The sequence below is a fragment of the Notechis scutatus genome, chromosome 3, assembly GCF_049901735.1.
Source record: "Notechis scutatus isolate UNSWTSFEM ecotype Mainland chromosome 3, rNotScu1.2, whole genome shotgun sequence".
NCBI lineage: Eukaryota > Metazoa > Chordata > Lepidosauria > Squamata > Elapidae > Notechis > Notechis scutatus.
Window position 1 is genome coordinate 100,621,254 of NC_142011.1, and position 17,254 is coordinate 100,638,507.

The following is a 17,254-nucleotide window of genomic DNA, read 5'->3' on the forward strand; positions in this document are numbered from 1 at the left end:
GAGTCAGGTAGAGTATACCAGACATTGACCACTCTGTTGCTGAAGTCGTATTTCCTGCGATCAAGTTTGGTGCAGTTTACCTTGAGTTTGTATCTATTGTGTGCTCTTGTATTGTTATGGTTGAAGCTGAAGTATTCATTGACAGGTAGGACATTGCAATGTATAATTATATGTACTATACTTAGATCAGACTGAAGGCATCGTGGTTCTAGGTTGTCTAGGTCTAGAATTTCAAGTCTGGTGGCATAAGGTATTCTGCAGCGAGTAGAGGAGTGGAGAACTCTTCTTGTGAAATATTTCTGGACTTTCTCCACTGTATTAATATCAGATACATAATGCGGGTTCCAAACTGATGAGCTGTATTCAAGTATTGGTCTAGCAAATGTTTTGTAAGCTCTAGTTAGTAGTGTGATATTATCTGAGAAAAAGCTACGCAGGATTAAGTTAACAACTCTTAATGCCTTTTTGGCTATGTAGTTACAGTGGGCTCTAGCACTTAGATCATTAGAGATGAGTACTCCAAGGACCTTGACAGAGTTTGGATCATCAACAAGGACTTGACTATTCAGCTTGTATTTTATTTTCTGATTATTATTTTTTGCCAATATGTAAGACAGAGCATTTATTTGTTGAGATTTGAAGTTGCCATTAAGTTTATGAAAAGATCAGGGGTCCTGCTGTTTCATGATAAAGCAAGACACAATATTCAGAGTATCTTTTACAAGTTGCAGAGGTGCTCAGCAATCAATGAGTTGGGAAAAGATCATGGAGGAAAGCTGTTTTAAGAATATTGGCTTTAAGCAGCAGCAGAAATTCACATTTGTGCAATTCACACTCTCCAGCTCTCGATCATCCAGCAGGGGTTATTGTTGTTGTTTAATGAACAAAAAAAGTAGATTGCCCTTGAAAACACAGTGTCAAACTTGATTTCATTGAGGGCTGCATGAGGGTTGTGTTTGACCTTAGGGGGCCAGGGTGGGTGTGGCTAGAGTGGGCAAGGCCTACTCAATGTCACTTATGTCGGGGGCCCAAGCACTCTGCCAGCAAATATGGGCTCTTGAGCTCTGTTTCTGGCTGTGATGGCCTCCTGAAACCCTCTGCCAATGAAAACCGAGCTCAAGAGGGCTGTGTGTGGCCGTCCCAAACTCTGTTTTCATTGGCAGAGGGTTGCATGAGGCAGTCACAGCCGGAAACAGAGCTTGGGAGCCCATTTTTGCTGACAGTGGCACCATGTCCCTCATTGTTTCCAGGGTGGCCCTGTGGGCCAGATCTAAGCACTCTATAGACCAAATCTGGCCTATGGGCCTTGAGTTTGACACCCTGCTTTAAAATATTTTCATCAATAATCTTCCTAATCTGCAAAATCATCACATCATTCTCATAAACACTTGCTATTTGTACTATGTAGTGATGGAAACTTTCCCGAGGAAAACTGCTGAATTTCTGATCCCTGTTACTGATAAATAATTATCCCAGCTTGCCTTTAGGGTGTTTTTTGGAGCCTTCTTTGTTTTGAAGAAGATAAGTTTGGCAAGGAGACAGATGCAACTGAACTGCAATACAGATGGTGGACAAACTCATGAAAGGCATTTATTTGTACTGCTGTGCTGAGCAAAGGTAACTAACTAGACAGAAAAGAGAGTTGATTCTCTTCATTCCCCTTCAGTTCACTAATATGCCATGAAGGACAGTGTAAGGGCTGCTGGGCCATTAAAAAAGAGAGGAAGATAACTTATCGAAGCTTTCATCTAAAGGTTGATAAAAGTACACAGTACAAAAGCCTTCAAGTACAGGTGCTGTATGGCCTGATTCATCAAACATGGCAGATGGTAAAGTTCATATTGTTCTCTTTAAGAGGCTATAAGAAAATCATTTGTCTTGCTTTCAGTATACCTTGCCTCAAAAACCATCTTTAATGGTACTGTTGGGAGATTACAGTTGCATTCAGAACAAGTGTTTTACATAAAACATTAAACACCAAGATAGCATCTACCTCTGTATAAAGCTTCACCTCTTTTACGTGTTGTATTGCATCTGATCCATCTAAAAATGGGGTGGGGGTTTATTTACATATTCATAAAAGCCATCTTGACATCCCCCCCCCCGTGACTCTTACTTCTTCTTATCTCACCATGCAAATGGAAGAAAGTTGGAGGAGAAGGTGGTAAGATTTACCAAACCAACATGACCTTCCTTCCACTTTTGTACTGTTGCTTGCAGAACATAAAAGTTGGAGGTGCTAGATATGACATTCAGTGTGCATAGCAGGAGATGCAATTTTTATTTGAGATTTCAAGAATGATCCCAACATATGAGCATGGATGGGAAATACTACTTTCAGTAGTTGATTGGAAGAAGCTTTTCCTCAGAACCTCCTTTCAACTGTGCATGTTCAGAGCAGACCTCAGACCTACAACATGCTAAGCAATGCAGCTATTTCACTCTTGGTAATGAATTGGCTGAGTTGCAAATGGAAAACTTTGCCCATCTGAAAAAACTACTTCCTCAAAAATCTACAAAGCTTATTTTTGTTTTTTTAAAACAAGTATAAGAGCCAGAAGTGGGAAGAGCATTCAATGGTATTGAACAGGAACTCAAGCTGTTTTTCATAAGTGAGGGAAAGTAGGGAAGAATGGCTACCATTCTCAAATGTAAAAAGTATTGCATGTGTTAAACCCTTAGGTATTCATTATATTTTGGAGTATTGGTAGAAAATGTTGTGGAAGTACAGGAAAATTTGTCCTCATCCAATGGTTTTCTAGATGTTTGCAGCTCAAATACACTAGCCCTAATCAGACCAAATAGTTTATTTTTGGCCAGACAAATTTCTGTGTGCAAGGACACATAGCAAATATTAAAAAACAATTCAGACTGTGTTCCCCTGCCAATAATTCAAACTGGAACAATCTTGGAGAATCCTCCATGTTAAAAGCTGTCTGACTAGGATAAGTCTATTTTCTAGCTTAGTATTTCTGGATGAAAGCTAAATGGAGCATGAACTAGAATTATATGCATTTTGGAGAAAATAGCTAGAAATTCTCTTCTCTCATTCTCCCTAAAACCTAGATCCAATCAAAGAAGTAAAAGAATGGAAGAACCAGGATGAAAGAAAGTATTTTCAATGCGTAATTCTCTGACACCAGGTGTATATGGGTCATCTGCTTGAATGGCTTTAAGAGAATATTACATGGATTTAGAAATGATAAATCTGTTCTAACAACTACTTATCTTGATGGGTCTATATTATTTCAGCAATGAAAATAGTATGAGTGAAAGAGTACTTGCCTCATGTCCTACTAAAATTGAAGGAATGTAGTTAAGACTGATGAGGTGGAACTACTAAAAGACAACATAGCAGATGGTGGCACAGTGGTTAGACTTCAAGCTACTTCTGCTGATTGCAATTTGGCAGTTCCAATCTCACTAGGCTCAAGGTTGATTCAGCCTTCCATCCTTCCAAGGTGGGTAAAATGAGGACCCAGATTGTTGGGGGCAATATGCTGACTCTGTAAACCACTTAGAGAGGGTTGTAAAGCACTGTGAAACGGTATATAAGTCTAAGTACTATTGCTAAGTGCTATTACTAGCAGCCCTACAGATCAGTTACATATACAGTATCCCACAGTCACATAGGTACCACAATGAAAAGGCAAGGAAACAGCAATATTCAAGTACCACCAAAGGATAACACAGGTCCTGAAGAATTAGCTCAATGGGAAGAAGAGCCACACCATTAACATGTATGCCTTCCCAGTCATTAGATATCTTGTTAATATAGTGAGCTGGCCAAAACAGAACATGAAAGATTCTGCTAATCTGAAAACCCAGAGGTTTGTCATAATATATATAGGTTTCCATCTCATGCCTAACACCCAAGACTGTGTAGCAGTTGGAAATAGGGCAGTTAGGATCTGTTGAGTGTCAAAGGCACTGTCCTGGATGAAATTTAGTGCATCCAGTAAGTACATCAGTAAGATGGTATCCTAAAATGAACTACTAAGAGAACGCTTGAGAATAACTCCCATGCAGGCATGGGAGGAAGATCAAGTAGAAGTAGAAGATCAAGAGGAAGTGAAATTGGAAGGCAAGATACTGCATTGGAATATACTATTGAGACATATCTGAGGTGACATATGGTGGAATATCCTACCAATGGTTGGAAAGGACTAGACTAAAAGACAGCACTGAGGCACTGATCATAGCAGCAGAAGATCAGCACTAAGCACCAAATCTATGTGGTAGACTAGGACTACAAGGCAGTGGTAATAGTAGATATAGTAGTGTCAGGTGATAGTAACCTCAAAACTGGAGATGCTTTCCAAGAAATTCACTGAGTGACTTTAGGCTTAGATCCTAGCCCTACTTAATCAGTTACTATGACTATAACAATGGAGAAGCAAAAATATAGTGTATTATGAAGGAAGCTGCAATATTCTGCAAGTATAATGCATGCAGATATACATACAGATATACATAACAATAATGAAGTCGCCATGAGCAAGTAGGTGGTTATATAAATTTTACAAAATAAATAAATAAATAAAGTCATGTTAGCTTTGAGAAATAACCAATCTATACCAATGACACATTTGGTCTTCAAAAATTGTCCTTCCTGTTATTTTCTTATGCTTAGCCAATCAATATATCCTACAAAACATATTGTTACCTCAAACAGATTTTATGTCTGCTTATAAAGGAAGCTGTTTGACAAGGCAAAAGGTCATTTTTAAAGTTAAATGGTAATGCATCCTCCCTTTTTTCCCTTCTGTTCCTAGGCATGTTAGGTTGTCAGGTCTATTGTCAGAAATATGTGGCAATATTAGTTATTTGTAAATGGAATACATTTATGGATTCATTTTTCACTGAGCGGGAAGAACAGCCAGTGGCAGGCTGTAAGGTTAAGCATTATTAGTTAGAACTCTGATTTAAGCATCCAGGAAGAGACATCACTCCTGTCAGTGATGTAACATTCTGCCTTACCAGGTAATCAGTGTGCGGGAGAAATATCACATCAGCACACTTATCATTTTCATATTGTGCTACAATCATTGCTGTAAATAAGGGACATGAATACTTAGAAGCCTTTGTATTTATGTATAGTGTCTCCGAAAGGCATTGTTAATGGATTACTGAGCCATTTGGAAATAATGAAAGCTCCATATCTTTTATGCTTCTACCTTTATATACAATGAGGATAGCAGAGCAAGCAGGTCTTATTTATCCAGCTCCTTCGATATGGGGCATCCTGCTCTTCTCCTCATTTGGACTACATTATGTAAATTTCATTTGCTGGTTGGATGGTGTGTAAGACTTTTAACCCATTAATAAAAGAAACATACCACTGAAGACAAAATCTCCAGTTGTATCTATCATCACTGGTTTTCAGAAGCAGATAGGGTAGAATGATGAAGTTAGTTCAAATACATTATATTATGTGGTATATTATTCAGCTACTGTCAATAGATCTGACTTGGCTACCGCAGGCAAAATCAAAGTGAGGAAGGTAAATATACATCCCAAATCAGGCAAAGAATTTCTATACATTCTAAAATCCATTTCCAAAGCCTTATTATCAATCACTTTTGTCTTTTAAGATCAATTATCAATAGCAAAGAAACCAATAGGCAAAAATACATCACTGCAAACCAGCACCTGGTAGACTAGCAATGAAAGCCTTAGACTAGATATCCAGATGCTGAGGTGTACCTGTTTCTGCAAAGGCAGGCAATTGTTTTCCTTGGAAGTGGAACTTTGAAGAAACAGAATAAAAAGAATATTGACACTTTTGAATGTTGATGTTGGAAAAGACTCCTAAGAAGATCTTAGCCAAGCAAACAAATAGATCATTGAACAAATCAAACCAGCGTTCTCACTTGAGAAGTGAGTAAGTTTAAATAGTTTGGATACATTATGTGAAGCTCTCTAAAGAAGTCTATAATGCTTGGAGAAGCAGAAGGAAAAAGTCAGAGCTTTTTACTTTTTTCCTGTGCTTTTCTTAAATGCAATGGTGTACTACTTCGTTTATCTGCACTAAGTCTGTATGCATAAATTCAGTTTAACTCTATGTGTCTGTATATATTTATACGGGGTTTCTGCTTTTGAGAACAGAAATGTTGTGACACTGCAGCAGCAGGGGATTATTAATTAGGAGGTTGTGGTAGCCTCTACAGTCTGGATTGGACAACTTGCAAACCATTGCCAAGGTGTTTCAGTCCAGAAATGATTTTCTTCAGCCAGTTTTGAATCAAAGTGGCATGAGCACAGAACACAAACACCTTAAACAATAAGTCAGCAATGTTCTCGGACTAAGCTGGAATAGTACACTTAAGAGAAAATAATGATGGGAATGGTTTCCTATTCTCTCCTTCCCAGTAAAATCAACGAATAGCTCGTCTGTTGTTATGATCAGCAGCAGACAACCATTAGAAATACATCCAATATTTCAAAGGCTTAATTGTAACAAGCAGTATGTTGACTCTGCGGCAGAATGCATACAATTCTGTTAATAAACAAGGAGAGCAAACCAGACTGTTCATTCTGTAAGCTAGTTGCCAAAATCACTACCAACTAGCAAATGATTTGTCACTAGTGAGCAAGGACAATTATTGACTCAGTATGCCACAAGCTAAATATAAATGAGAATATGCATTAAGCCCGATATTGATTTTTTTTTTCCAGTTTAAGAGTTTGTCGGAGCATTATTCCCAGGAAATATAGTCAATGGAATAAAAATAGGAGTCTCTCATGGGTAGAGGCTCCTCTACATTTTTCCTTAATGTAGAATATAATAACTAATTGAGACTCTCTTAACCCTATAAAGCCCTGGGTCAACCATTCATTTGGCTTATTCCACGATCTATCCTTTCTTCCAGACCAGTAAGTGAAATTACCAGTGGGATCCCAAAACAGAGTAAAGATTAGTGATTATTTAATGTGTTTATTTGATTGTATTGCTCTTTTAACCAGCAAGTGTTACTGCCTTGAACAAAAAGTATTTTCTCTGTCTTAAAAACAATTATTTTAGAGATTTGTATGGGAATGATAGTAATGTGTCAAAGAGTAGAATTGAAATGAATGCTATCAATGATTATGTCCAATAAAAAAAGAATGAAAAAGATGAAAAACTGAGTAATTGTAATTGGTACTTTCTAGGAATTCTAAGCTTTAAAAAGAAAAGTTGCGCTGAAAGATGGAAAGATACTTTATATAATGTTGCCCCCATTCTTTGGAATATCATCCCCACAAATATTGTAATGGTTCCTTCCTTGTTTGCTTGTTTGTTTATTCAAATTTGTGATAGCCACCTAACTCTAACAAACTCTGTTGACCTTTAGGGGCTCTATAAAGACTTGGCTGTTCATCTACCAACAGTAATGATTTTTGTGAAAGAAATGGACTGCAACTATTCTTCGAGTTTTGTAAATGTATGGTTCTGTTTTTTATTATATTTTATTTTATTTTATCTTAATCTAAGTTACAGAGTGGGAGCTGTATACTTCAAAAGTTGGCTGCAATTAGAGCAGCCTATAAACCAAGTAAATAAATAAAAGTTATATCTGTCTACTAATTAAGGTTGTCAACAAAGCAACAGATACCATATTTTAAAGTAGTTATTCCCTTGTGAAAAGAAATCAGAATTCTACAAAGAAAAACTCATGGTGAAGGATTGTAGCTAATGGAAATAATTGCTAATTTGTTCCGAACCTTAATCTTTCCTCTGATTCTTGCTAGCAGTGATGGGGGGGGGAACCCCCATATATCCATTTGCTAAATCAGTGGCTATCCAGAAGTGGTGGTGATAAGGGAGAGGGGGAAAGAGATGAGGAATTGATGAAAATGCAAGCCCTACCTCTTTTCTGTATGTCTTGTGAGATGGCATGCATGTGCAAAGGACCAAAGCTTACAGTGCATACATGCTTTTCCCATTCTGATAAGACTGGATGGCACTGCTTACTTCATATAGCAACTCTTTTCAAATCACCGATGAATTAGATGTATAAAAAATGAATTTCCATATCTAGCCAATTATAGATGTTATTGTCAGAAATGCCATTCTGTGCTTCAGCTGCACTTTGCTAGATGCCAGCCTGCCATAGACTAGGGTGGGAGGGGGTGCTGCTGGGAAGGGGAAACAGAAACTATGCATTGTGCCTTCCCAGGACATTGTCTCACTGTTCCAAAGCCAGAGGCCTGGAAGTAGCCTGCCAATGCAGGGATTGTTATCAAAACAATCCTTTGACTGTAAAGTTGATAATAGGGAGATAACAGGAGGAAGAATGGGAAAAGGGAAAGTTAACTAGAGAAGCTTTGTGTACAAACTTGTACTTCTGGCTTTGCTATATTGTAACAATCTGGCTTTTAGTAAAAGTATACCTTTCACACAAATAGAGTCAAGGGTCTTTGTTTCCTAGGAGCCCAAGTTGAGGCAGACTTGACAGTTATTTATCATTAAGAAATTTAACAGATAACATATTCTCTATTCATATATGAGAACAACATAATTCTGAGTGTCCTTCCTTTGGATTAGGAAGGAGACAAACTCCCTACAGCTACCCTTGCAGTAATGGAACTAGACTGGTCTTCTCCAGCCTTGGCAGATGTTCCTCCTGGGAGGCAGATGTTGTAACTTTCCAATATTCTTTGCCCCTTTGATCAGAAGATGCTTCTTACAGGCTTGACCATGTGTACAGACAACTTTATTCCAGCTGTTCTCTTATTTTCCACTTTAGCTTAGGCAAGAAGTTGGCAGAGACAGTAAAAACAAACATATGGGTGATACAAAGAACCACAGTTCCCATATGTACAGGAAACAGGTAATTACATAGTTCCACAACTTAGGTTGAAGCAAATCAGTTGTGTTGACAGAATTAACATTAACGAACTTCATTTCCCCTTTGGAAGCCTTCACTCTCTATTTTTGTTTCATTTTCTGTTGTTTTGCAGTGAAGAGAATGTCACCTATAATTAGAAGGATCTGCCAGTTCGAGAGGTTAGAGTCCAGGCACAAGTCCAATCTTATTTTTTCAAATATTTTTTTTTCTGGGACAAATTGCATTGGTACAATCTTTTTTTAAACAGATAGATAAAAGTTTTCCTAAGATATGGCCGGAATGACTATTGTACTAAGCATGTTGTGGAATACAGTTGATAAAAAGTGAGCTCTAAGACATCAGACAATGAAGCAGAAATGGTATTGCTGATACCCTGGACAATCATTTGTGTTTTAGAGCATCTGAATTGTATGAATTCCTGAATCGGGGTACTTCATTTGTTTATTTGTTTGATTTCTATAATCTCCCATCTCTGAAAATGACTATTTTTCTTTCTGCTTTGCTTAGCTTCTGTGTCAGCCTTATTTGCTTTAAATCTTACCCAGTCTTTCCCAGGGGTGGGATACGACAGGGTTAACTGCCGGTTCGGGATTTACGAGCTTCCTGCACGCTGGAGCCGTGCACCTGTAAATCGTCATCAGCACGCTGCATGCAGAGAAGCAGCCTTTGAAACAGCCCTCTTTTCCTGCTTTTTTAATTGCAGCTGTGCCTCGTTTGACAGCTGAAGTTGAAAAATCAGGAAATAAAGATCAGGTAAGAGCCCGGGTGAGGTGGGTGGACAAAAACATCAGCAGACATAGAACCGGTTCTATGTCTGCTGCTCTTCAGAGCTACCAGTTCTACAGAGGTTGACAGAACCGGTAGAAACCCATCCCTGGTCTTGCCCATCTACTTCCAATATCTCAGCCTTGAATCCTGTATATATAAAAGTTGATCACACATACCATACTCCCTGATACAAATTTCCTATCCTTATCAAAATTCCTTCTGACATGACACACCAAAGGAAATATCTCAGGAGCCTCTCCATTGATCTTGTAGATGTAAAAGTGGCCATGGGGACCAAACAGAAAATAATTAATTTAAAATGTCATCTTTGACACAGCAGCCACAAACTTCTGAAAAGAACAGAGAGCTGATCTGAAACAGCACAGAAATCAGATAGATCATCATTGGAAGAAGAGTTGTAGGAGGTCTTCAAGTTGCTGCTGGTCATCATAATAGAGTAATATGAGTGATGTTATGTCTGATGAAATGCAGAGCAGCCTCTACTTGTCATCCAACAGTTTCACAATTGTTTTTCTATTGTTTCTTTATGTCCAGGTGCCATTATTTAAAAAGACTCAAATTGAGGCAATTTACAGATGAATTTCTGCCAAATTAAAATTGGGAATTTGCAGACTTTCTAGGAATTAATCATTGTTTATTTGCTAAAATAGACTGGAGGTGAGAAAAGAAACCTTAAATATGCATATTCACATACTCGTGCAAGTTTTCTTCTTTACACCTGTTGTCCTTATCTCTAACTGCAGAGCTGACCATAAGACGATATTTGAGCAAAGGTTTTGTCCTCTATTTTTTGTGCTTTTGAAAATTCTCCCCTCTTTGCCTCTCAGAGAAGAAAATTTAACTCTTATCAGATAATTAAAGACTGAATGCCTCCAGAGAAATTTTCAACTAATATCACAAAAGGGGAGTAACTATAAATTATTATACAAATTTAAAATCAGATTTAGAGATCTTTCTGATTATTAAAGGTAAAGGTTCCCCTGGCACATACGTGCTAGTCGTTTCTGGGTCTAGGGGGCGGTGCTCATCTCTGTTATAAAGCTGAACCCTAACCCGAAGAGCCAGCGCTGTCTGAAGACGTCTCCATCTTTGGACAGCGGGCATGTGGCTGGCATGACTAAATGCTAAAGAAGCATGGAACGCTCTTACCTTCGCACCAAAGTGGTCCCTATTTTTTTATTTGCATTTTTACATGCTTTCAAACTGCTAAGTTGGCAGAAGCTGGGACAAGTAACAGGAGCTCACTCCATTACACAGTGCTAGGAACTCAAACCGACCTTTCTGATTGAAAAGCTCAGGGTCTTAGCCATTGAACCACTGTGTCCCTTTCTGTCAATTACTATACTGCTTAAAATTGTTGGTATGTGGGCAATGCTTTGTTGGCTTGTAATGCAGTTTCTGGACTATAGATCCATATTTATCTAGAACTGCATAGACAGGATTGGGATAAAATTAGTTACTTGAGAAATTCTGGCCCAGATGTGTCATGACTGGTAAGTCCCTACTATTGGCAGAGAATGCTATATGTGCCACAAGGATGAAGAAAGCTAGTAACCTAGCATGTACTTTCCCTAATGGATGTGTGTAGATTGTGATACAATGCAGAGAATAGGCTAATGATTTCCATGCAATTGTTCACTTCATTTTCCTGTCAAATGCAGCTGCCTGCTTCTCTTAAGTATATGTGTTTATATGAGTATGCGTTGGAAACATCAATAATGTCTTAGGCAGTCAATCCATCTTGTAGCTGGAACATTAATATTGTACTTATGCACAGCAATCTTTCATGTTAAGCAATTTCCCATATATCCAAGAACAAGAAAAAGTATTGCATTATATTTGGTTTAGATTAGATATCAAATTTAAATTATACATACATTGCAAGGGCACTTAAGCTCACAAAGTTACTGAATTTCTGAATACTTTATAGTCATGAATAAGCTACTGGAAAATGGGTAAGTTGAGCAGCTGCATCTTGAAAATACTTGAAAGGTATAACTTAAAAGCTGGAATCCTGTATATTATCTAGTAGTCAGTTTCAATTAATCTTTTTTCAAAATAGATGTCCATAGGATTTCATTCTTGTTGTCTTAACAAAAAAGTGTATGCTCTGCACTATGTACATTGTCTGCATTTTTCAAGGTAGGATTATGAGACAGCAATATAGATCTTTAAATTGGTTATTAATTTTATTAAGAGCTTAAGTGCTTTACTATAGATACTATTTCATATGTTATTACTGGAAAAAAATCCCACTGAATACACCTGGAATTAAGTTATGTTTAGACATAAATTAGATCTTGCTTACAGAACATATTCATGGCTTGAACTATCATGGCATCAATGCATTTTTGTATTCTTGTTTTGTGTTTTTGCTTATTTTTTGCTTCATCATTTTTTGACATAATATGAATCTTTTCAATACATTGTCCTCTCAACTCCACAATTTTCTACACTCTCACTATTCGTGTTCATGAAATGATCTTTTGGGCATATTTTCTATTTCAATTTTCCATCATGGGAATAGCCCGCACAGAGAAGCTGTTCTTACTTTTAAAGATCTACGGATTTACAAAACATGGGTGTAATTATATTGACTCAATTTGTGAGACATGTGATACTGCTCAGTTGAGGACAAGGGAAAGGTACCCAAAAATGCTTCCCCCAAAATAAGACCTATCCTGAAAAACAAGACCTAGCTTGATTTTTTTCAAATGTGCCCCATATAATCCCTATCCCCAAAATAAACTGTAGTTGAGATGCTGCCCAGTGCACTGCACCTGGTTGTATGAGGTGGGGGGTGAGACATATGGGTAAAAATCAAGCTAAAGTGGGGATGAGGATGCCCCATTTTGGTGATGGGGATGTCGAACTGCCCCATGTTCCCTGCACCTACTTACCTTAGGACAGTTGCAGCCAGGCCCCCAACACCCTGATACCTGTCTCATTTTGCTGGCCCACTTCTTCTGCAGCCGCTTGCCACCACTAGCATGCATCATCCCGGCCTCTGTTTCAGAGGAGAAACCTCTGACAGCAAAACTGAGGCTGGGGGTGCTGCATGCATCAATCTGCAGCTTGTTTCTTGGCTGCAAAGGCCTTTCCTGAAGGCCTCTGAGGGCAAAACGGGGGCCAGGGGCACCACATGTGAGTGGTGGCAAGCAGCCACAGAAGAAGTGGGCCAGCAGCAACCACATGGGTTACAAGGTGCAAGGTGAGACAGTGGAAAAGACACCCCCCAAAAAATAAGACCTAATGCCTCTTTTGAGGGGGGAAAAAAAGACCGGGTCTTATTTTCGGGGAAACACTGTATTTGTTCACACATGTGCAAATTGTTCCGCTTATTTTTGTCTGTGTATAAAACAATACGACAAAATTGAAAAGAAACAAAAAGGGAAGAAATTAAAACACATATTAGAAACTTGACTAATAACTGGAAAACAGAAGGTAATTGTTAGTCAAATATCTAGATTTATCTATCTATCTATCTATCTGTCTGTCTGTCTGTCTGTCTGTCTGTCTGTCTGTGTGTTTTCTTAAGTTTTTGCGGGTATCTATATGGATGGTATTCAGCTTTGTTCGGGTATTTTCCCACGTCATTATAGTTGTGCTTTTAAAGTTGTAGCGACGTTTCAGCAGAATCTCATCTGCCATCATCAGGCTTCTGTATTAGGTTCGTCTTTAAAGCCTGACACACAGATGAACCCAATACAGAAGCCTGATGATGGCAGATGAGATTCTGCCGAAACGTCGCTACAACTTTAAAAGCACAACTATAATGACGTGGGAAAATACCCGAACAAAGCTGAATATAGCTTTTGCAATGTTCTTTCTTTAGTCATGAAACTTTTGTTCCCAGGTCTCCTGACTTTTGTCTGTGATCAAGAGAAGTCAAGCAAGAAAGCCATTGTAATTGATGGCTGCATTAAGCGAAACTATTTCCAAAGAGCTTCTGTCTTAACAAGTCCCTCGCAAATCAATAACAGGTGATATTTTCAATAACATCTTTAAATAAAGAGCTTTTCAGAAAGCCAGGTCCTTTCCAGCTCCTAGTGTGCCTTAATTCATCATGATAAGAGTCATCATGAGCATTGATTAAAAGCATGCTTTAGCCTGGTTTGATAAAAAGGTAGAAACATTGCAGAGCTGCCTAAAACCTGTTATCAGGTTTGTATGTATGTATGCATGTTTGCTTGCTTGTTTTCTGAACATGTTCTGGCAGAAAAAAAACCTACAGCCAGATTTGAGATAACTCTTACAATTCCTAAGGTGAATTATCCCAAGCATGAGTGATCTGTCACATCTTCCTATCTGTGTAATCAGGTAGGCTTCTAAGAGAGAGAACATAGAGATAGAGAACATTGGCCCAACAGATGTGTAGATTTCCCAGGAATCTTTAAAAGCTGTTGCCAAACAGAAATTTTTAATTTTACTTTTTGGAATACAATTGCCAGTATGCTACTCAGAGACCAGATGCAGCCCTTGTTCCTGAAGTGTTATGAATTCCTGGTACAGAGAGACACAAAATCCCAATGATACTGTTGAATTAGCAAAGCAAATCTTTTTTTTTTTAAGATCACTCAGGAGCCTAAAAAATGTCTGATCATTTTTAACGAAGAACAGAGAGTTATTATGCTTGTGTGGTCTCCCAAGTACTACTTCGCAATCATTTTCGAACCATGTGCAGCACTATTTCTGATATTCTGCTGAATCTTTACGCTAAAGCTGATGCATAGAATTCAAGCATACCCTGAAGCAGGGGTCTCAACCTTGGCCACTTTAAGACTTGTGGACTTTCAACTCCCAGAGTTCCTCAGCCAGCAAAGCTGGCTGAGGAACTCTGGGAGTTGAAGTCCACAAGTCTTAAAGTGGCCAAGGTTGGAGACCCTGCCCTGAAGGGCATTCTCACAATATTATATATGCAAGTTCATACATTTGTGATATAGTTGGTTTAATGATAATGCAAAGACAGGCAAAAATTTGTTAGCAATTTACCATCATTGATTTTGTTTTGTACAGATATGAAAAATGGAAGGTTCTTGCATCCTTTGTGATCTGTTCACATTCTCATTTTTCTTGTCTTTCATCTTTGTTGAATTTTTCCATTGCGATCCTATCTGAAAAAGCAACATTATTCTATTTAATTCACTGCCTTAATATTGAGCATTTCCTAAAATATTCATTCATTGATAGAAAGGATTTTTCTTTTAGTGGAGCAATGTGATGAACACTTTTTTATCCCTGGCTCAGATAACAGGCAAGTGACTGGACTTTTCAAAAACTGATTGCGAAGCAGTTGGGGAGTTTAATTCCTATGACATCTTGCCTCTCTTCCAAGACTTCATTTACCCATAAAATGCAATACCTGCAACCAGATACTAGCAATTAGAATAAAAAGAGTCAAGACTAAAGGAACAATTAATTAGAAATATGGTTAGCAAAATGGCATGCATAGAAAACAGGAACAACAAGAAATCCTTTTTCAACTAGTATCATTTTAGCCTAATATTCTGAGGAAGGGAGGGAGGAAGGGAAGGAAATCCAAAATGTAGTTATCTATGCACATTCAAAATCTATCTTGAGTATAATATAATTGCATAATTTTTACAGATGGGTTTTCTTTTTCTTTTGCCTTGTTTGCATATATTCATTACACTTTGTCCAAAACTCCTCCAAACACATTTCATCCCATGTTAGAAAAAAACATTGACTTTAAAGACAGGCTTTGAAAAACATAGGGACTGTGGCAAGGAAACAGTCGGAGAATCATTGCTGATCTTTCTCTTAGTCAAAATTCTCAGATCCAGCCCAATTAGACTCCAACCCTTTCAGAACCTATCTGAGTATAAAACTTCCGAAATGAATTGGAACTGACCTCTGAACAAATGTGGATAAGATCTGAGTGAAAGAATTTGGGAAATACGCAAAATAAAAATATATCAAAAAAATATTGTTCTTAGACAGGAGTGGTTCTTTGGTAGAGTGGGGCAGCTGATAGGATAGATAAATCAAAAGTACAGATTAGTGCCATATTTACAACCTTGTCTAGCCTAAACTACATCAGGCTAGTCCCTGTGGAGATATCCTTTCATTATTAATCATTACATAATTCTTCTTTGTTGTTCTGCCACCTATTAACCTGAATTGAAGCAGCCAAGAATTTCACCCATGTCCTTTCAAGTATCTACCTACTTGCCTCCTCCAGATTTTGATCTTCTGTATTTATTCCTGCTTTTTTCTGGTAATGCCTGTAAGAAAATGGGTATATTAATGCTTAAAGGGTATCACTGGGGAGTTAGGAGGTATCTTGAATTGAAAGAATGCATAATGTATGGTAGTTCTAAAGATAAAGAAAGGAAGAGCAAGGAAGATTCTCCAATGAATTCTACAAAGGAACAATACATACGTTTTGAGGCTAAGATTCATGCAGGATTGCATTACTGATTTGTTGCTAAATATATCTATCCAATTCAGGAGTGTTGAATTGTTAGTGCCTAGGTGAATGTTTCTAGGTGAATGTCTTGTTAAGGATAAGAGAGATGGAATGAGAATAGGAAGACAGTCCTTTTGTGATAATCTGCACAACTTTCCAGGCAGCAAAAACAAACTGACAACTAACTGAGGAATGAACAGAAGCAATCAGAGAGAAAAGCAAAATACCTGACAATCAGGCAGAAAAGATTTCTTCAAAGTGGTTTTTGAAATGCAACATTTGAGGAGGATGCTATTCTTTTTTTATATGCATGCATTTGATGGGATTGTTCATGAGTGTAAGGAAGGCAGAAAGAAAGGGAAAGCAATGCTTAATCATCAATGTCCTCTTGCTTTCAGTAGGAATATAAGGTATCTCCCCATCAAATGGTATAAAAATGTAAGGAAAACAGAAGTTAGGGAAACATAGATTTCACAAAAGGCTCCAAGTCTTCCTTCCCCCAATCCTTGAAATCTATTGAATGGAAATACATGCATCATTCATCCAAATGAAACCTTTATTAAGAGTTGTTGGCATTATTTTTTTATTAAAATATTAAATAACACCACAAGCCTTCTGCTATGAGGCTACCATTCCATATTTTAATGGAAACACTAACTGGATGTCAGTTCTGGAAAGAAAATAGGAAAGAATAGGCATAAAAAACCGATCTATAGATGTAAGGTTTTTTTTTTACTGTGCTTGAGAAATTGTAATTGATATGTAAAAGGGGAAAGAGAAGAATAACTGTTTGCAGACAGAGACAAAGTATCCATCCATCCATCCATCCATCCATCCATCCATCCATCCATCCATCCATCTACCTACCTACCTACCTACCTAATCTATCTATCTAGTTATCTATCTAATCTGTCTATATATCATCTATTTCATTTATTTCATCTATATCTCAATTATTTCATCTATCTATCTATCTATTAATCTATCTATCATCTATCTCACCTCTGTGAAAACCTCCTCTCTTTCTCTTTTCTTTTTTACCTCAAATGCTTTGAAAGTGTTTAAGCAGCTAAAATCTCTTTACATTCAAAAAGCCAGACACCAAAATCCTTGACAGTATACATGAAGATGCAAATAAAGCTATCTAGCTTGATTTGGCTTGGTTTTTCAGTTCTATAAATTCCAAAAACTTACAGAAAAATAT